The sequence below is a fragment of the Rhagoletis zephyria genome, unplaced genomic scaffold, assembly GCF_001687245.7.
Source record: "Rhagoletis zephyria isolate East Lansing unplaced genomic scaffold, Rhagoletis_zephyria_1.1 Rzeph_scaffold_03476, whole genome shotgun sequence".
Classification (NCBI taxonomy): Eukaryota; Metazoa; Arthropoda; class Insecta; order Diptera; family Tephritidae; genus Rhagoletis; species Rhagoletis zephyria.
This window is the reverse complement of record NW_016160559.1, coordinates 46053-53135: the sequence shown is the minus strand read 5'-3', so window position 1 is coordinate 53135 and position 7083 is coordinate 46053. Positions and strand designations below refer to the sequence as shown.

Genomic DNA, 7083 nt, shown 5'->3' with positions numbered 1-7083 from the left:
TGTATTCACTACGGGTGGGTGAAAAAAATTCTTGCGAAACTCACGATTAGGCTGATTAGTAAAATGCATCGTTATTTAACAAAAAAAGTTTAGCTTGTATATTTATCTCTCTAACGCATTAATTCTATATACGTCAAGACCAACGCCCGACGCCGTTATGTCTGTATTTAATAACGGCTCTATGACAAAATATTCAAGAAATGTATTCGTAGATTTTTATTTACTTCATTTCATACATTAATATTGATCTGATTTTTTTAATAAGTACCAGGAATAAATATTAAAAAAAAAACTATTTCACTTAAGCTGAACAAACTTTAAGTTGCTCGGAGCTAACTTTGGAACGCTTCATAAAATATTTTCTTAGACGGTAAATGCAACCCTGGTTGCATCATTAATGAGCTGAAAAACCAAAACAAGTAATTAAAATTGTGGATTGGAGCCTTTTGAAATGGCCTTTAGAAACGGCAATGGAATTTCGACACTATTCAAGGAATTGCGAATATAAGCTGCCTTCCATTTGGCATATTTGCGGTTTAAACCTTCAGAAAGTTACAAAAAAAAACATTTTCTATTTATATATATATATATATTTTCGAAATAAAAATACTCCACCTTGTACACCAAAAAATTTCTTTAAACCATCTTGCGCAGCAGTTTGTTAATCTTATCTTCACGGTTACCGAAATCACCAACCTCAACGCAGTGATTAGCCCTCTTGCGCCAGCCGTAGGTTGGTGTTGAGCTTCAATGGTCAGAGGAAGTTAGAGGCTTTCTTGAAGTGGGATCCAACAGTGAATATTTCGTTCGCCAAATAATCAACGCACTGAATATCGTGCGCTTTGCGCTCCATCACAAAGTTGTCAGAGATTGAGACACGTTGATGGTTGTGCTTGACAATTCCACGTTTGTTGATTAATTCACGAACTGATTTAAGATTTGTATAACCCCATGTGATATAGGGCTCGGCAATGCGTAGCATATTGATGGTTCAATTTGATGAACAAACCGTGGTTAATGTGGCGAAAACGGAACAACAGTAAAACTTTACGCACTTTTGGTGCAACTTTGTTGATACAGATCACAAAAGCCAATTTGTCTTCTGCAGGCACGTAGAATGGGCCGCGTTTCTTTTCCAGACGGCGCAACTTATTCTCACGGCGACTATCATGGAGATATTTTGCTTGATATTTCTCAGCATGCAACAAGTTTTCACGTTTGCGGAGTGCAATCACAGCAGAGCGCTTTAGTTTACGCTTGATCAGGGTAGCACGTTTGCTGACCTGCTTCTTGTTGAACTTCAGCTACGACTCGGGGACAGCAGGCAGCTTCCTGGAAGGTTGTTTGCCCTTTGCTTCGGGCTTCTTACCGGCCGTGGTGGCAGTCATCTTAACTTGTAACTTAGCACGTTGAGAAGACGAAAAAAATTTCGCCAAATGTTTGGAGCACATCTTAAATAACGCCACTCGATTTATAAAATTCCTATTAAGCACAATTTCATTTAGTTAAATACTTTTTTAATACAGAGATATGCTGCAACCAGGCACTTACTTTCCCAAATTCTATCTTGCTTATCGGCATAATTTTCCGAATGTGCCTGCGCTGATATTCATACTAATAACTTCATTTTCAAACTGCGCCTTCTATCATGCCTCAACATATCCTAAAAATACATACAATTTACATTAAACAATAGAAATCGCAAAAATTAGCAAATAAAATACTCCCTTCATTTTGTTGTCAAATTTCTGAGAAATGTGAATTCACCACAATGCAATACAGAAAGAACAAGGACCAGGGATGTAATTTTAAGTATAACTAATATTCAGTGGCAATTCGCCGAGCGTTCCGGGTAGCGAAATTAATTTGTATGAAATATAACATTAAACGGTGGTTATAATACACTCATTAATATTATTAATCAGAGTACATACACTATAAGGTATTTCTTTCAAAAATTAGTGCACTATATGCATATTNAAGGGATGTAATTTTAAGTAAAACTAATATTCAGTGGCAATTCGCCGAGCGTTCCGGGTAGCGAAATTAATTTGTATGAAATATAACATTAAACGGTGGTCCTAAAAATACATAAAACTTACATTAAACAATAGAAATCGCAAAAATTAGCAAATAAAATACTCCCTTCATTTTGTTTTTGTTGTCAAATTTCTGAGAAATGTGAATTCACCACAATGCAATACAGAAAGAACAAGGACCAGGGATGTAATTTTAAGTAAAACTAATATTCAGTGGCAATACGCAGAGCGTTCCGGGTAGCGAAATTAATTTGTATGAAATATAACATTAAACGGTGGTCCTAAAAATACATAAAACTTACATTAAACAATAGAAATCGCAAAAATTAGCAAATAAAATACTCCCTTCATTTTGTTTTTGTTGTCAAATTTCTGAGAAATGTGAATTCACCACAATGCAATACAGAAAGAACAAGGACCAGGGATGTAATTTTAAGTAAAACTAATATTCAGTGGCAATACGCAGAGCGTTCCGGGTAGCGAAATTAATTTGTATGAAATATAACATTAAACGGTGGTCCTAAAAATACATAAAACTTACATTAAACAATAGAAATCGCAAAAATTAGCAAATAAAATACTCCCTTCATTTTGTTTTTGTTGTCAAATTTCTGAGAAATGTGAATTCACCACAATGCAATACAGAAAGAACAAGGACCAGGGATGTAATTTTAAGTAAAACTAATATTCAGTGGCAATACGCAGAGCGTTCCGGGTAGCGAAATTAATTTGTATGAAATATAACATTAAACGGTGGTTATAATACACTCATTAATATTATTAATCAGAGTACATACACTATAAGGTATTTCTTTCAAAAATTAGTGCACTATATGCATATTGTTTTTAATGTTTCTTAAGGTTCTTTCATTGGTGCTGAAAACCACGCGTATTAAAAATTGTGTGCTACCTAAAATTTCACCTGTGGAAACTTTATCCCCGTAAAGGACTTCACCACAGACTTTTTACTGGATATACAGAGTTTAGAACACATAATAGTAATATAAAATTTGGTGCGACGGTAGCCCAATCGTGTGATGAAAAAATATTGGGCTTTAGGCCCAAACTTGACAAAACCCCGTGTAAAACCGTCGCTAGAGAAGAAAATATTATATTTTGTTTTACACCTTCGAGTTACTTAACCTCCACCGATTCTGGTGAAAAGAAAGAGGAGTTTATGCAGACGTTGGCAATTTAGTTTTAACCTTCCATGGGGCTCTGAGACCAATATAGTCTGAATTGGTATTTGTTTAACATATTAGTCAGTGAGAAACAGTCAGGTATGTCATCTACACGTACAAATACATAAGTATGCATATTTTTTATAAATGAAAATTGAGGTTCATTTCTAGGTATAATTTCGAAAGCTACTAAATTGTAGATTTGCTATAAATTTTGGCGGTGGACTTCAAAATCGTCATTCGCATAGAGGAGTCAATATTGGTGATAAGCAAAATTTAAAAGTATATGAAAAAATTTCGAATTTCGGCAACTGGGTGATATTAGTAGTCTAAAAAATAATGTAAAAAAAAATATTTTTTAAAAACAAGCTTTTATTTAGCATGTACAATCAAAGGAGTAAAATAAAGTAGTGTAACAAAAGATTTTTTAGCAAGCAAATTTTGTTAAAACTGCACTAAAATGAATAAAATAAAATAAGTTAAGGTCTCGTTAAAGTTACTAAAAGCCATCTTGCGACAAGCTTTTTTAAAAACGAAGTAAATTAGTATACATTTTTAGTAATTTTCATTAGAGTTTGAATAACTCCTTTCACTAGATGGCTTTTAGTAACTTTAACGAGACCTTAACTTATTTTATTTTATTCATTTTAGTGTAGTTTTAACAAAATTTGCTTGCTAAAAAATCTTTTGTTACACTACTCTATTTTATTCCTTTGATTGTACATGCTAAATAAAAGCTTGTTTTTAAAAAATATTTTTTTACATTATTTTATTTAATAATTTTTAGTCCATTTATAAAAGCGCTGTATATTAAAAAGTGCTATTTGATATTATGTACAAAATTTTGCAATAGATATTAAAATAATTCAACTTGCAATGAAAGAGAATAGAAGACTTGGCAAGCAAAATGTTTGCATACGTTTTGTATAAACATACATATGTACATATAGCAGCAGTTAATTTTATTTAAAGAAATGGCGTGTTGTCCATTTCCGCTGTAGCATGGCATATATTTAGGCGTCATATTTAACTTCTTCTGGCGGGGCGACATCTGGAGTCTTTTAATTGTATCTCCTTGATATGATGCCTACAACGAGGTTCATATCTAGACTAGGAATAGCTTTGCTACACTACCGCCGCGGCGCGCCGGCAGCTTTAACAATTTTAAAGTGGTTTTACGTTCTTTGGCAAATTACGCTCTGTTAGCCATAAATTTACTATTTTTTGACCGCATTTGAATCAAGACCCCTGGACCATATGTAGAATTCATTTACATTTTAAATTGCATTGCCATCGTGATTGGAACTATGCTGAAAATTTCAAGTCTCTAACTTGTCGGGAAGTCAGTTTAAAATCGATCGGAAATTTCCGCGATTTGCGCGGGATGACCAAGTTAAATAAAAGCTTATAAAAATAGGACAACGCAGCGTTGCCGTTCTCGCTTGCATCCACAAAAGTGTGCAACTGAACGTCAATATTCTCATACCTTAATCATTTGTTTAAATAGCATCGTGGAATTCGAATATTTTGCAAGCTAGGAAGAATGTGTACCCATTTGTACCACTTTATTAGCTCGGCCGGCCTAATTTTCTCATCCCGGTCAATGCGGCTCCTCCAAATTTCTTGCAAAAGTATTTTAGTGTACATGATTATGTGCCCAATAAGACCAAGCGGGTCATAAATAGACACTACTGGACGCAGAACATCTACTTTTGTTGGGATTATATTTCCCAAAAATGTATCGCTTTCACTGAGACGAGTTGATATATTAAAGGTGATCGCATTATCAGATTGTACCTAGAACATGCGTAAAACCTTTTATATTTTAGATTTGTAACAAGATTCTTTTCCGAAAAACTAGCAATGTCATCAAGACCACATAAAACTTTTGTACTACTGGAGCACCAATTTCTGATTCTAAAGCCACCCTGCTGATGAATATTTTTTTATATTTGAAGCTAGCTGCATAGCTTCTTGTGCTGTGTCAACCGAAGACAAAAAGTCGTCAACATAATGATCTCTTATAATAGCGACCGCGACCACAGACTTTTGTCGAAATCGAAACAAAATCGCTGAAAAGGACGAAAAAAGATCACGCCTTTCAGCAGCACACAGTTTAGTGATAACCCATTTGCAGCAGCATCCCAGACGATACGCACTTTTCCCGGCTTATTTTTGTTAACGGCAGCGAATGTAGGCAAATACCAAATGCGCTAGGCCATTTCACTATTATTTATATCAGCATCTGATAACCAAGGCGAATTCATATAAGGTGGTAGCGGTAGTACAACAACAAAAACTTGCATGTATTTTGCTTTTGCTTTCGGTAGATAAATGTCAAATTTCATCTATTCTTCGCTCACGGAAGAAGAGGGAAAGAAAATTGCAACACTCACTTTCTCGCTCACTCATAAGAAATTTTGACACATGTGTACCGAGGCGAATTAAATCAGCTGAGCTGGCAACACCACCTTATATAAATTATCCTTGTGTAAAACGTTGAAAAGCTCTGGCTCACGAGACAATTTTTTCTCCAAACAGACTAGTCTTTTCTTGGCCATTGAAAGGCTTTCCGGTAACTCAATGTTGTCAAAGCGCCACAAAAGTGTCCCGTTTTGTAGTGTCAGACTCCGCTGATGGAAACCAGATTGTAATTTCTTCAATCGGCCGTAATATGTAGATGTAATTAAATGAATTTTATAATGTTGTCGAGGAAAAAATCGCTTTCAAAGGCCCTCTATTCTAACAGAGTCACAAAACTTAGCTCATCACTGTTATGATTTCTAGTGCGCCTAGAAATGTGTCACAAAAAATTCGATTTTGAGTGATAGAAAAAAACAAAAAAATTTAAAAATTTATATTGTAGCGGCATATTTTTTGTAGCGGCAAGCTTTGAGACTTTGTTAGAATACGGCTGTAAGTCTGATTTTGATTACGCGTAATAAGTTAAACAGCTTAGTTTTTGTGTGATTATCCAAGTATTTATTAATCACGTCGCTTATAGCCGTACGTAATAAAATTCATTTAAGTTTTAATCCAAGCGTAAAATGTTTAAATTATTTCAGTTTAGGTTAAGCTTATATCGAAACTACGAAACTTGTCGCTTAAGTTTCTCTTAGAACAATGATTTCTAAGGAAAAACCACACGGGTTTATGACTCTAATGACCTTGTCAGTACAAAATATCTATCGCTTTCTAATAAATGTAATAGACCATACAAAAAGAATCGGGCTTTGACGTTTGCGTTGCTTATTTTCAAACATCGGATGAAAGTTTACCGAGTTATTAAACTTTTTATGAAGACAAAATTTATGCAAAAATATTACTTTTGACTTTTGTTTTCTCATCAGTTTCTCGTTGTAGTGACCAGCAATATTCTGAAATCATTTTTATTTTATTTTTTCCTCCGAAACGTTTTTTAATTATAGCTATTGCTTAATGAAAGTGTTCGCTTTGTTCATCACTGAACCGGCCCAAATTATGTGAGAAGAAGTCCAAATTCGAATAAAAGAAATGAATGTTCGTCGACCCATCAAGCTGCTGGATCACTGCAGTATATTTGAGGCAGAGGTTTTCGCAGTGAGAAAAGCCGCTGAGCTAGCCTACTCAATGACTGAAAATAACTCTAAAGTTAACATATACGTAGATAGTCAAGCAGCGATTAAGGCTGTAAGCTCATACCAATTTACGTCACAAAATGCCCTTAGAAGCAGGGAGGCCATAAATAGGGCAGCAGCAACCAAGTGACTGCATATTTATTGGGTCCCCGGCCACAAGGGCATTGCAGGTAACGAAATTGTAGATGAGATTCCCAAGAGCGGAATCCACTTGGTTCGAGAATAACATTCCGAAACCGCTAAAAT

General features: G+C 34.8%; 1 pseudogene; it reads right to left on the bottom strand.

Moving 5' to 3' along the window:
• Positions 1–457: 457 nt before the first annotated feature.
• Positions 458–1467, bottom strand: LOC108369055 (60S ribosomal protein L7-like; annotated as a pseudogene).
• Positions 1468–7083: the final 5616 nt, after the last annotated feature.